Source organism: Acyrthosiphon pisum, chromosome A2 (assembly GCF_005508785.2).
Source record: "Acyrthosiphon pisum isolate AL4f chromosome A2, pea_aphid_22Mar2018_4r6ur, whole genome shotgun sequence".
NCBI lineage: Eukaryota > Metazoa > Arthropoda > Insecta > Hemiptera > Aphididae > Acyrthosiphon > Acyrthosiphon pisum.
In genome coordinates, this window is record NC_042495.1 from 104845035 (window position 1) to 104861128 (window position 16094).

At 27.0% G+C, this 16094-nt stretch overlaps 1 protein-coding gene across 2 annotated transcripts in view; it reads right to left on the bottom strand.

Annotated features, from left to right (window-relative positions):
- The window catches only part of LOC100158662 (sodium-coupled monocarboxylate transporter 2), a 35222-nt gene extending 29375 nt beyond the window's left edge, over positions 1–5847 (bottom strand). For both annotated transcript variants that reach the window (XM_001944878.5, XM_008180138.3), the window contains exon 1: positions 5198–5847. The gene's annotated coding sequence lies outside the window, so the exon portion shown is untranslated. The remainder of the gene's footprint in view (positions 1–5197) is intronic.
- Between the last annotated feature and the right edge of the window lie 10247 nt (positions 5848–16094).

A 16094-nucleotide genomic window follows, 5' to 3' on the forward strand; every position in this document is an offset into this window, starting at 1 on the left:
ACATTTACAGGTAAATATCATAAAAAAAAATTCCCAATATCAAAATTATGAAGAATAATAAACATGGTAAGGCTAGGTTAGGTTAAATGGGTACCTACTTATAATTTTTTTATCAATTTAACTATTTTTGTGATTTTTAAGAACAATATTATTACGATATTTAATTTATTGATTTTTTTCATTATGTAATAATATAATATAATATTATATTATATTATATTATATTATATGAGTACTTCATAGTTTAAAGCACGTTTATAACGGTAATATAGTACCATAGCTTTAAGAAGAAAAAAACAGTATGTATGTTACTCAAATATTGTTTAATTTAAACTTTAAAAACGACAGTAAAATAAAATGGATCGATGGATAATTTTAAGTAAGTTTCTGAATAATAATTTATGTGTTCGTATGTCTATTCTGTAAATACGTATATTATTATGTAATTACTTACCACTACATAATAAAGAATATATATATTTGATAATACCTCGTTGTTTTTTTTTTTAAAACCTTTTTATAATGTTTGCCCTCGATTACAGTTTTAAACAAATTACAACCGTAAGAATTTGGTTATTCTAATTTATATATTAGCTTATTACAATTTCGTAATTTTAACAACTAAACATTAAGAACAATCTTATTATGACGTTAACAAAATGTATTATACTTAAATATATCACATATATGGCTATACCTATGTAGTATAAAAATTATATATTATAATAAGAAGGTAGTGTGATTATTAGTTATTACTTATTATGCATTAGGTAGTTAAAATTGTTTTATATTTTTAAGTATTTGTTTATTTTAAAATGGACTTGTTATTGCTGTGTGTAAACAATCTTCATAATAATTAACGAACAGAACGATTTATTATATTGTTAAAAACGTTTCTTAAGTAAACTGATTAATTAAAATTTAAATATACATATCCACGTGTTAACTGTTCACAGAAAAATGGAATATTTCTATATTTCTGTATGATAAAAATATTGATGCTAATTTTTAAACTGTGTGAAACAATATATGACCTTGGACGATAAAAATACAATACAACTAATACACTTATTTCAAAATGTAGTGAGCATAGAGTCATGTATGTCATATATTATATATTATAATCATTAGCTAAACATATCTGGAGCTAGAACGACAGTAATTAATTTTATCCGCAACATTCAGGACACCTATATCTTATTCGTTATTTTCAATGGTAATGAAGTGTAGTGTACTAGTGTTAATTTTATGTTTATATCATTGTTTTAATGTAAGACATAATACAAAAGTACAAACTGCGACCATTAGTTTTTTTGAACGAAACTAACATTATAATCAGTTGTTAAATAATAGTATGTTCCAATGAATATAGGTTTAGGTACTCTAGTTATGATTTTTTATACATAGTTAATGGGTTTACAGATTGTACAAGTCAAATCTATTGAAAATATAATCAAACTGATAAGTTTTTTAATACAAATTAATACAAAAAATAATAATAATAATATTTGGAGGATTGAAATAGTGCAAGACCATATCATTATTATTTAAAAAATGCTTATTAATCAATAAACTAACGCCGGTCATTATGACAGATCCCAGACAATAAATACATGTATAATAAAATAGTGTATCGTGTATGTATTAAAAAAAAACCTAAAGAAATTATTCAAAATTATAATCAATTTAATTGTGTGTATATAACTACCTATAGGTACTAAGTTACTAACTACCTATTTAAGTATGTGTAACACCAGTGACAGGGGTATACAACTTGCGCAATGGATACACGCATATTATATACCTATTATAGTGACTATATAAACATAATAAATAATGAAGAAATCAACTGGATGATATCCAACATCTGTTTTATATATATTGATACGATTCAATTTTAGCTGCTTTGATCATATTATTATTATTATTATTACGGGTTATTAACATACAGTAATTTAAATATATATTATATATATAATTTATTTAAAAGGGATATTTTGTAAAAGTGATTTTTTTATATAATTTAATATATTTATAGGATACAATAACAAGTATAGTTACCATAGATAAAAAAAAATGAATTAATATGAGATTATGTATAAACTGAATACCTTCCTAATTATAAAACCAAAAAAATGATTAATTACATAAACTATAGATACAGCTATTTTACAGTATAAATTTAACATTAAATTTATCTTTTATTAGAAAAAAAAACTTAGGTTGAAAAATATTGAGAAATTTAAATTTAAAAAACAATTTTATATGCCAATAAATTTTTGCTTAATTTAACGTAGTGTAATTTAGATAACTAGTCAAGTTATTGCAATTGATGATACACTCTTGAATATTTTGATTCTAATCATAAAAATTATCATTTTAAAGAGTTGTCATTAAAACACAGTTACGAAAAATACTAAATTAATTGTTTTAAGATTGGTCATTTAAGAATATCAACAATTTATGAATTACATAAGTAAAAAAAAATATAGAGTATGAAACAATAACTTGGTTTCGGCTACTAATTTCTATTCGATTTTGATAACTTTGAATCCTCTAGAATTTATATATACTTCATTAACTGAATTCAATGATTAACAACTTATAACTTACTGAGCATTTGAGAATTATATATTTTAATCACGATAGAATAAAATAAAGTTACATTTGAATTCATTTTAAACTTATAAAAATAGATACTTAATTGTCATTATCTGATAAATAATACATTTTACTGGAACATAAACATTAAGCAATATTATAAGAAAGTTTATTATTCTTGATATTTTTACATATATTAAGACATAAGAATGAGCTAATATACACAAATTTAATATATGCAGATAAAAATTAATAATTATATTAAACAAAAATCAACAGTTTTTGAAAATTATAATAGTTAAATTGGAACAAAATTGATTTTATTGGAAAATTTCGGACGGGATACTACAACATTTTTGTAAATTTCTCCGTATTTCTTTAGTATGCCTCACTAGTCTAGAGATAATATTGTCTATCTAACTATTTTAAAATGTTTACACGATGCATTCTTTATCTAAAAAGTTATTAATTATTGCAAATTTTGAAACACCGTGAAAATTGATAGGTAAATGTACCAAATTCATAGAACTATGTTTAAGACGTGTCTTAGTACATAAAGAATTAATAGTTTAATAAAAACATTACACAAAAGAAAATGACATGAATATATTATGATTGTTAGAATGTTTAACACATTTTTAGTCCTTGATTTGTATTTTTAGAATGTTCTATAAAGGTCTATGAATAATCGTAACAGTCAATAAGCTTTTTTATGACACAATGTCTAACAAAAAAAAAAAAAGAGAAAGAAATAAAGACTAAATAAAAAATGTATAGTTAATGGAATACCGTCATCGGGTTGAGCGGCAATTTATTACTTAAAAAATTTTTATAAAAAAAATGTATTTAAATATTATTTAATGTCAGCAATTAAAATACATAGAATAAAAAATAATAAAATTATAATATACATTCTAGAACAGTTTAGAAATACTTAAATACCTACTCATATATTATCTTATATGTGTATATAGTTTTCTAATTTTTTTAAACTCAAAATTCCGATTTATTATATATTTAGTTCAAACTGTGTATCTATCTATTTTACCACTTTTAAATGTTGAGAATCATTAAATATATTTATATACAATTAATTATTAAAAAAGATTTAATAAATAAATAAAATACGAGGAAATTATAAAATATTAGTGTATATAAACTTATATTTCATGAAAATTATATAAGTTATGTGCAATTCGTTAAAAATTACTTATTAATTCATCAACAATTTATTTAAATTATTATTTATCACGTAGGGAAGTGTCAAAATGTATAAATTAAGTTTTAATATGTGCATACTACATTATAATAATTTATTACAAGTGTAATGTAAAAAAGGAATAGGCATAAAAGTTGTATGTTTTGAATCTACTTAAACAGGACACCAGAACGAATTTCCCTAAATTCAATTTATGTATAGGTACTAATAACAAGGTATAACAAGGTATTCGAAAAATGACGGGTTGCATATTGTTTTATAAAATCAAATTTATGCTCAAGGGCTGAGTACTATGTCTACGTTTTTTTTTTCTTGAGATCTAAAGTATCATCGTATTGTGATAATTAAAAATGTACTTTGCAGTTAAACTGTAAAAGCACCATCTATGTTTTGTTTTTGAACTAAATATTAAGCAGATAATAATTATAAGTACTTTCAGTCTAAAAAACCATGTTATGAAACGTAACATAGTAACAAGTAACAACACATGAATCGTAATTTGTGCATTCGTTTAATAATATATTTGAAATCACACAAGTCGCTTGCAGAGTTCTTGTATGGAATTTTTGTCATACGCCGTTGCCTGTTAGTGGCAACGGTTTAATTAAAAATAATAAATAGCAAACCACTCGCAAAACATTTTTTTTTTTTTTTTTAATTAGTAGGTAATGGATCTGCTCTATTATACGCATACTACGTGTATGCGAGTAAAATAAATAATAATTGTATAATTATATAAAATCACATATGCGTGTTGTACGTAGTATTCGAAACTAGCCGAATTTCTATTTAAATATCATTCGAAACAGGAATATATTATTTTAAAGATAATTTGAATGTTTAAAACTGTAATATTTGTATATCTACATTGAATAATTGCGTATAATAACACACCTCAAAGACACGTTGTATAATTTTGCCTACGGGAAAAAGAAAAAAAATGCTGTGTGGCACGTCTAGAATCTTTATACAATTTCGGTCGAAAAATAAACATTATTTTATTTTTGTCAGCTATTTAGTTTTTTTTATAGAACCAAAGTATAACCGCGCGGGTTACCTATAGTAACACGCACGTCCTATCGTCTGGACAGCGTCGCGAGCCGGAAACATATACCTAAATATTATATTATGTGTGTGTGTGTCAATCTGTCGATGTAAGGACTACGACGACTGTAATAGCTGCTCACTGCAGCAATGGCGAATAGGTTTACAAAATAAAAACACAACAACCTTCGGCCGATTAAATGAACTGTTATAATAAATTATTATTTAACAATATTTCTATCGAAAGACTCAAAGACGTACTCTCTGCACACTCGTCGAGTACCCAAATAGTTATGATTTACGTAGGTATATTATGATGATGATATACGGTACCTTTCAAAGTTGACGAACAAAATAAAGAAAACCACGCAATACGAACGACACCGGTCGATACTCGAGGATCTACGCCGCTTCCGTCGTCCGATCGAAGACGATGGTGACGATTGTTCGGATGAAAGATTCTGCCATTTTTTTTTTTGTATTATTTTAATAATATGATCGTCGTATTGTTCAGCTGTAAGTTGTTCGCGACAAAGCGCTAAATCAACGCGTGGCCCGATGTTCAGCTGTAGCGTTTATTGTATTGTAATATTACGGGTAATGGTGGATATCGTCCGTCCGTAAATGAAATGTGTATCGAGTATACCGCAAGTCGTCAAAAAATAATAATTACAATAATAACATCCGATGGTTTTGGTTAAAAAAAAAAAATCCAGTAGTACGAAACGTAACGAATCGGAAATGCCGCGGTATAAAAGTCGAGTCGAACGGGCGACTGTGAACGATTTAATAATTTACGAAATGAATGAGGTACTGAAGAGAAATACACGATAACGTATTGTTATATATACGTTTAGTATTATTATCGTGAACGATGTAATATTATTTATATTGTCGTGAGTGGCGCGAGTACGCAACGAAATGTCGACGTCAGACAGCACAACGCGTGAGTCGAACCGCATGTGAACTGAACGGTCGGCCGACAGACGGACGGACGAGCGCGCCAACACACACATCGTCGCCGCCGATTAAAATACGATATATATGTATATAATATATAAACATATACATATATGTGTGTATGTTTATAAAAATATGTTTATACTCATACCGCGGTAGTACACGCGTGCGGTATAGGTATATACACCGTGGTATAATACCATCATCGCGGTAACGTATTTGGTATTTTACCATTATATTGTATATTATATTTTGTAAAATGTATATTGTAATATATCATCGTCTGTCCTGCGCGTATATACATCGTTATAATCGCGTGTTAGGATTTTTGTTTCCTCCCCCCAAATAAAAACACAGATTACCGACGCTGCAGATAAACGTTAACATATAATACTATGATAAGTAATGAGGATAATATTATCATATTGTCATAACACTATTATGAAATGTATAACGATAATATTCTTATGCAATATTAAATAATATAAATACAGGTGTTATCGGCCGGTGACGTCGCTTAGCTTACCTAAACAGATTGGCGAGATATGGGACTGGTAAATAATAGTATAATATATAAATATGTATATTAAGTATATTTAAGTATATTGGTATATTATGGTACCTACACGTAAAGTCCAGACAGTGTTTTAAAAATAATGGTTTTTTTACGCCACGATAGAAATTTCACACACACCTGTTACACAGGCCAGATTTCTTCTAATCGGTGGCTTCCTCAGACCAATTTTTTCTTTCTTTTTTTTGTCCAACGGCCATGTGATTTACTCTTCACTCAAAAGCCTTTCACGGGGTACGGATAATCAACCCACACACCTAGGGTAGCAATCGATACATGCTTACTCAGTCATTATATTGTTGGATATAATATGTCTGTGGACAAGAAGCGACGATGGCAGTCATAATTATTTTATATTATGTGTCACTTCTTAGTTCTACGCACGTCATGACCAATGATATGGTAACGATGACTGTCACACATTATTTTTTTACTTAAGTTTATATAGGTACCATATGTATAAATACACATATATTATACGCACAGCTCGAATATTATAATATTATTATACACGACGACTTTTGAGTACACGTTCGACTTAATTCAAAAGATTTGTACATAAATGAACATCTATATTTCTTACAACACATATTATTGTTATACATGTTTTTATTTTTTGATGTACGCGTTTTTATTAAAAATTCTCTGCTTATTTATAATATGGAATCACAAACGTAAGGAACTCAAGGATTGCGAATAACCAAAATAATCAATAGGTATGTAAAAAAAAAACTGTAAAAAAAGATTATTTTTTCAAAAAACGTTAAGTGTTATAGTCCGTGTAGGTATTTATCATGAATTTAATTTTTTTTCAAAAACACAATAATATTGACTGCAGCTATAAGCCGTAAAATAATCATCCTATATGTATCTATTAAACATATATATATGGCGACACTATAAGTATTTTTTCTGAAACGCAGTATTATGCCACACCGATCTACTGTGCACGCATTATGTTGTTGTTATTGCCTATTGGCGATTATCCAAAAAGAAAGATGAAAAAAAGGGTTGTGTGAGGATAAAATATATTTTTAGTACATCAAGAGGAAGTGGGACGTCTCACAGCGCCGCGCCACCGCCGTCGCCGTCATAGAACTACCTCTATGCGTTTATTTATTTTCTAAAATTCAAGTGCATTGGATTAATAATTGTACGACCTTAAGATTTTTCTCAATTTTTAAATTTATATTTAGAGTTATAAAGAAATAATGTCAATGACATATTATTTTTAAACATTCTTTAAAATGAAAATTACGTCCAAAATTCTTAGGTATATTATGTAGATGTAGGTTAGTACAAAATAATTGTTAATTTAGAATGTATTCCCATAATAAATATAGATTATAAGCAATACTAAACTCCTCGACAATATGTCAATAACATATAATTTTACAATACTCTGATTATCATACAATTTTAAAATTTATAATATTTTAATTCACAATACGTATGATAATTCTATAATAATAGCATCCATTATATAATATATTACATTATAATGTCTAAATCATTATTCATTAGTTTAGGTGCCCGCAAAATATACCGTTTTAATATTATGTTTATATTTATATATATCATTATATAAAAAGAATAACATAAACATAGGTATTTGACGTCAAATATATAACTATTATTATAAGAATAGGTAACTAACTATATCATTTCCAATTATAACATGAATTTAATACCTATATAAAAATCAATAAGTTAAGAAAATTACGTAGGTATATAAATTATTTTCGTTTTGTTTTTCGTACATTATAAATCATACTTTTACTGAATATCATAAGTTATGATATTCGGTAAATAAAACAATTAGGAAGGCCTTTTTTTATGACATAAGATTATTTTCAATATTCAATTAACAATAATTAAACATATTCTCTCGGACGACTTCCCGGACTTTATTTATAAATAACAATTATTTACCATTTGGGCTGTGTGCAGTACCTTATACAAATCATTCTTAAAACTGAATGATCAATCTCAATGCATAGTGTATAGAATGGTATTACATGATTTTCTGAGTTAAGCTCATCATATTATTTAAAATGACTTTTATGAATTTATAAACGATTACGGCACGCACAAAAATTGAGTTGTAGGTAGTAGATACTTGATTTATAATAGAAAATGAAAGTCCCACGATACAATTATTTACAATTTTTTGTGACATTTAAAATAAAAACAAGCAATTAAATGTCATTATTTTGTACAATTTTGGACGAAATTAAATATACATTATATTTTAAATCAAGGTTTTTTTTAAATGTTACATAAATATATAACGTTATAATATAATGTTACATATAAATAATAAATATTATTAAATTATTATATTATTAAATACATAAATTAGGTAACGCAATGGTCAATTTTATTATCCATCACTGGATAATATAGTTACGTTGTTCAAATAATTGTATTACTATAGGTATCTGAAAAATGAATAGAACCTAGGGATATATTCAGGGGTGGATCTTCGATATTTTGAAGGGGGGGGGGGATCATATAAATTGTATAATTTGAATTTTAATTAATAATACATCCATACTATCATTTTTAAACAATAATATTAATTAATAATTAATAGTTGGTAGTATTATTTTTATTAACTGAAGTTTTCATTTATTTTATACTCGTAGTCACATAAAAAAAATTGTCGATAGAAAATTGACAGGGGGCCACGTGCCCTCGTGCCCCTCCCCTGAATCCGCCACTGGATATATTACTTGTATAATGTCCCCATTAACATTTATAATTTATAATTTTAAATTTTTTTTTCTTAAGATATATTATAAGTAGTACATATTAAATTGATTCAAACATTATAATTTTATAATTAAATTTTTTTTAATTTTCTTTTAGACCTATTATTTGCCATATTGACATCTAGACTATTTCGAAGATGATGAAAATGTGTATACGTGAACGATATGGCGTAGACGCATAGTGCGCTAAGGTTTTTTAAACTACCTATTGTTTGTGTTCGATAAATACGTGACACCAAGCGAAATGGTCTAGGCACGCCTATTATAGGTTTAAGTAGTAGTTCAGTTTCGTTAATATATGAGCTTTTGGCAATATTGTTTACGTACCACCGCACCTATAATAATGTTCAACACTGATGGAATTAATAGGTAATAAATCAATTAACGAAATAAAAAATATATAAAATAACGAATCAATTTAAAAGCAGATATTAAATACAACTTGTGTATGACATAACGAGACAAACTATGTCAAATTATTAAGTTTAAATCAAATACTACTACATCTTATATATTATTATCTGCAGAACCACTCTATTGTCTCTAATAAGGCCCTATTCGCAATCAAGACCTTCGTATTCTCATTACAGTTAATAAAAAAAAATAATTAATATAGTAATAGGCACTAACAATAATAAAAAGATATATTTTATTTTAATTGTACGTACTTAGCTACCTACTTGTTGATACATTAAATGTCCGCCTTACACATTTTAAAGTTGATTTGATACGTACCTATGATATCAATGTACAGATTAAATAATTATTTCTTAAATGTGTGAATAATATATGGACGTGTAAATTAAGAAATTTATATCAATTTGGTGATACAATTTACAGGATAAACTCGCAGCTTTTATCAACTATATTATAATATTTTATGATATGGAGGTAATAAAAATTTTTTTTTTTTTTTATGTATATTACAAGCTATGACCATTATAATTTAATTATCTATAACACATATATTGCACTACAACCCTATCCGGGACTAGAGACGGCGGCCTATGCTTGACCTCAGAACAAGTTAGTGCCTGAGTCAACCACTGAGCCACAACAAGCCTCTTAATAATATTTACTTGGGTCTGCCTGTATAGACATTACATAATTTGAATTAAGATATCTAAATATTGCTTGTTAAAACTAAGTACTGATTATATTTACGTATATTATGTGTACACAGGTGGGTTATCGTGTTAGGTTATCGTTTGAAAGTGTTCTCTTTTAGGAAAAACGATTAAGCACAGTGAAGCCTCCCTGTATACCTATTATTATATCATAGATTATAAACAAAGTTCAAAGTACAGTTCGTGATGAAAATATAGTATAAGAAACTGAATATACAGAAAATACCTAAAACGTTATCTACATGATTTAATTAAATTTGATTTAAATAAGTAACTATAGTTACAACTTAACTTACAATAGTGTAATGTCTGGGTTTGAATTTTTTTTTTTTGTATAAATATTTCAGAGTCTGTAAGTTAAAATAAATGATTTAAGAAGATATTTTCAAGAACCAATAATTCGTATTTCGTCATTCTATAGGTAGTTATTGTTTTTGAGCCAATAATTGTTTGAAATGTTTGAATTTCCATTTACTTATGCGATTGGCTTCCTTTATGATTTCCCGCTCTACTGAATTGTTAGCTTTTATTACCATTTTATGACTAATAAACTATATGGTAGTATGGGTAGATTATAATGTATTTTAATATCATTACAATTTAGCTATCAATACGTTTTAATATTAGCCATGGTAAGCACATTAGTCACAGAATCTAATTTTTTTATAATACCTTAGCGTTATGTATAAAATATATGTATACCCAATAATATACCTATGTAGGTATAGGTACTATTTAACGAATTTTTTTGAAATAAAAAAAAATTATAATACTTTGGGCACCTAAATATAAAATAATATTGTATATTAATATATTATACCTACTCATATAGACCATAGCGGATGATACATGTTTCCGTTAAAATAAGTTTGAAAACCAATAATTTAAATTTTTTAGTCAAAATATTTTGTGTCAATTATTGACTACTTGGCCATACCTGTAATACCTGTTACTTACAGGTACTACGTGTTATAGTGCTTTTTTAAATTTGTTAATAATCGCGAATACCGTACAATAACATACAACGTTAACTGTTGATTGAATTTGATAAATTATGGGTTTTTTTTTTAAATTTAAAGTTATTTGAAATATTATGGAATATGTTAGAAGATGTATGATTACAATTGCTTAACAACTGACTGTAACAACTTCATATAAATATTATATATGCTGATTATGAATTTGCTAGTTTTGGTAGAAATTTGCAGTTTTATAATTTATATAAATATATGATTTCTACATTTGGGCGTCATTTCAGCGGAGGCATTTTTAATCTATTTACGTAATCGAGTTGTGCTTTTGTGGGCAACTAATCGCTCAAAATATATACATAATATATATAGTATACACAAAAAGGTAACACTCGTCACTCGTGTTGTAATGAAATACTTAGAAGCCTTTAAGGTAGAACTGTAGAAGTTCCATCTCCAAGAACACGTTGTACGCAATTTAGTAGTAGGTTTGCAGCTATACATTTCGATATTAGCAGTTTTTGACTTTTTTTCGTTGTACGCCAACGAGTTTCCAGTTTCCAGGTGAAAAAATTCTGTTATGCCTTTGAATAAATTTGGTTTATCATAATAACACTGGCCAAGCATTAAGACGCAGATTAAAATAAAAATAATTAAAGCTTGAATATATATATATAGAGATTAGAAAAATAAAAAAACAAAAATCTTAAACACAATCTTTAAGTGGCATAATGCAATTGCCATAATATTGTCATATGCAGGTAATTATACTTAAGTCATTGCTTTATATTAAAATATTAAAATATTAACTCTTGTATTTAATTTTAAATGTTTGCACGTGCATGCAATAAAATCATAAATGTAGGAAGGTACCAGTAATTTTATTGCTGCATTTTGGTATAATTTATACCTATACACATCGGTAAGTACCTACTTAAATCTATCGTTGTATAAAGAACGACACCTGTTAATTAAGAGGAGCTTAATATTCAAACCAATAAAATCTCATAAATAATAAAAGTTTAAGATAATACCATAAGTTATTTAAAATAGAATATTAATTTAATATCTGCAGAGACGTATAAATTTATTTAAAATGTAATTTTAAATTTTTGATTGAAAAGTAAACGAAGGTTATTTTGGAGAGTTGAACAACTTAAAAAGAAAGGTCATTATGCATTATCAATATTATTATTGAACCACTGTACACGTAAATTATTATGTCTGGGTTATTAAACCTAATAATATCAAATATGTACTCATTGTACTCATATTATGTAAAAAAAATCAATTATCTGTAGTACAATCATTGCATCAAACAACAAATCATTTAAAGCCAATTTAAAATTAGTCCATCAATTAAAATATGATTAGGCTAAGCTTAAATCATAAGATCGATAACTCATTCTAAATGCAATACATATGTTATAACTACATAATATGTTATGCATTAACTAAGATAAATAATTATAAGCTATTGAAATCACTTTCTAAGCTTTACATACGCTCAGCTAATTGAAATCACTATAACGACAAAAAATTATTGTGTACGAAATTCTATAGGCAAAGAAAAAGTAAATAATAATTCGTTGTAGAATAAATATGACGTAATTTCTCATGGAACTAAAAAAAGAAGCCATCGCTACAAATTGAAATATATATGAATTATTAAAATCAAACTCAGCTCTTTCACTCGTAGATATTGTATCTCCCGTAGAAAACAATCACAATCGGGTCAATGTTGTAATTATAATTAGTAAAATAACTGCCATAGCTATAGAAGACTTATCAGAAATTTTAAAATCATGTTCATAGGTAATAAATCGTTTTTTTTTTTTACAATAAGAGATTTATCCAATTGATTCTTATTAACATAATGTAATGGAATTATGCAATATAATATATTGAGTTTCAAAAAAAAAATTGTTTTTAATATAAAACAAATAAATAATGCTTGAAGCAATAGTGAATAGAGGTTAATATAATATCTCCAAGTGGATGTTTTGATACCTACGATATTATCACTACCTATACAAATTATAATTATGTTTGTTTTACTTATCGAGAACTCTTAACGTACATAGATAAGTATATATTGTCTATTGTAATATATAATATAACTAACAAGTGTGATTCTCGACTCTCGAGTCAAGTGCAGATTTTAAATGTATTTCTCACCTATGAAATATATTTAGTTGTACATTAAATAATTGTCTTGTTCTTTTAAACTTGATGTATGCCATATATTATATTTAAATTTAATATTTAAAACAGCAATCTACCGAAAGTGCCAAGATTGTCCAAAATAAAATTGATAATTATTCATCGCTTACAATTTAACACATTGGCTTTGATACGAATAAGATGAATAGAATATTTAAGATTTGTTCACATTTTTTTTTTTATTAAAAACTGTTTTGATCCTTATAATATGATTTTTATTCAATAATTGGGCGGTATACTTACAGTTACCTATCTAAATATAAAAATTATTATGCATTTTAATTAGATATAGAATCATTTAAATTGATCAATATAAAAACCTACATGTTATGAATGAAGGTCATTAAAATAAAATATATCTATGGTTCAGATAAGTCAACTTTAATATTACGACTACCTATATAAACAGAAATGAGTCTGATGTTCTGCTGTAGATAAAGCCTTATCGAGACGAAATACGATAATTGTGTCCAATTAATAATAATACTTACCATTTGTTTGAGAACTTTTAATATAATATTATATCAAACTACAAGGTGTTCAATATTGATTATAATTTAATTAACACTGCTACATATGATACCTACAACAGATATACGATCAAATATAAATAATTGTTTAACGAAATCAGCAATCTTCCGCCAAGTTCCTCTATTATAACCATAATAACAATTATCATTTTCATTAAATTTTTTTTATTGCAATTGCACCATATACCTATTATACTATACACACTGTGATATATTATATCGTTGCTAACTGATAATATTAATAATTATTATAATAATTATAATTGTAATAATGTGGGTACTGATGTCAAAAGATAGGTAGGTATAGTTGTTGTACAAGTGCAATAATGTAGGTGAATATCGTCCAAATACCAACGCGTTACTCATCTCTTGTTTGCGCCTATAATTGAACTATTATTACAGCAACATTTGCACACTAATAGTTAGTTGCTTATTGATATTTTATAGCATACTCCGCAAATAATTATTGATAAACGTATAGTCGAAGGTCACGCCGCAGAGGTATTTTTTAAGTTTTAAGTTGGACTAGTTATGGAGGTTTCAAGCGTAAAGTATATCATATAAGTAGGTAAGTATAATGTTCAACAAAATACTTTTTTTTTTTCAATGTATGTAATACTATTTTTTTTATGTATATTAAATAGTAAATTATATCCACTCAGATATGGTTTTTTTATCATGTTTTCTATCATTTAGGTTATGAATAAAGTCATGTTAAAGAAATTTTACCACTAAAATATATAAATTATATGAAAATAGTAGCTAAATACATTAATATTAATTCCAGTCATATATGCAATCCTGAATTTAAGAATCATTGAGCCCCAAAATACAAGAATCTTATAAGTTAGTCTCATTCAAATTCCACAAACCAACCTTTCTCCTCTCTTTTAAAAAAAGTCTCACCACTACAATTTTAAGGTTATAATAATTTATTTTATACCATTTAAAAATAAAGTAATTAATAGACTATCAAAATAAGTATTGGAAATAATTGTTGTGGAAAAGAATGGGCCCCTTAAGTCTATGGATCCCGGAATCGTGCCGCCCTATGGCATCTGGCCTTTCTTTAATTGTGGCTTGACTATAAATAAGCTTGTTTGTTATTATACCTTATTATTTATTAGCTAACTATCATCACAAACACATTGTTAATAACACTATAAATATGAACACATTTTATCGATAAAAATGTTGCTATTTAAGATGGGTATCATACCTACATTTAAATTATTACGTGTAAAATGTACCATAAATCATAATATATATGATTTATATGTTTGTAACATATCAATTTTTGTTGAATACTTAAAACATATTGTTTGTTCAGAACTACAGTGTCAGTTAAATTAAAAGCGGTATGTTATGTAAAATGATTAGGTTTTGGGAGTCACCGATCATTTTTTCTATAATACCAAATATTTTTAATTTAAAGTGGGAACAAGTTGTACTTATATTATAGGTAAGAGCCAAGAAGAGTAGGTACTCGATTGTATGGTAAAATAGCGTTTTTAAAATGTACTCAAATACTTGTCGATAATATAATATAAACTGCATTTAAAATGATCTAATACGTAATTCAATACAAATATTCGCGTAGTGTCTAAAACGTGAAATAAGTGCATTTTGATATAGTACTAAAGAACATCATAATAATACGTAAATAAAAACATAGCAACGTGTTACTGCAGCGGTGGCGGTAAAATTCGTTTGTCTTGGCGGTCTTGTCGTGCCGCTCATTGTGTCCGGGGACTCATTTTGCCGTAACCGCTCTACCGCCACCGCCAACCGCCACCGCTGCAGTGTGTAAGTTACCCCTGTACTTGCCTATAAATACGCATCCGTCATATTATTATGAAATTGTAAGACCTCGTCCAAGAATTCCAATCCACAGCGCGTGGATTCTAAAATCCATTCCGAACACGTACCTAGCCCGCACATGAGTGGGCGTTTGCCCAAAGTGTGTGTTTATTTTCAGAAATCCCACGCGATGAACTTCCCCTCGAGACCCCGACGCAGGGGTGGACAGGCTAAAGTACCTGGTGGGCCATCCCCCCACTGGGCCTAGCGA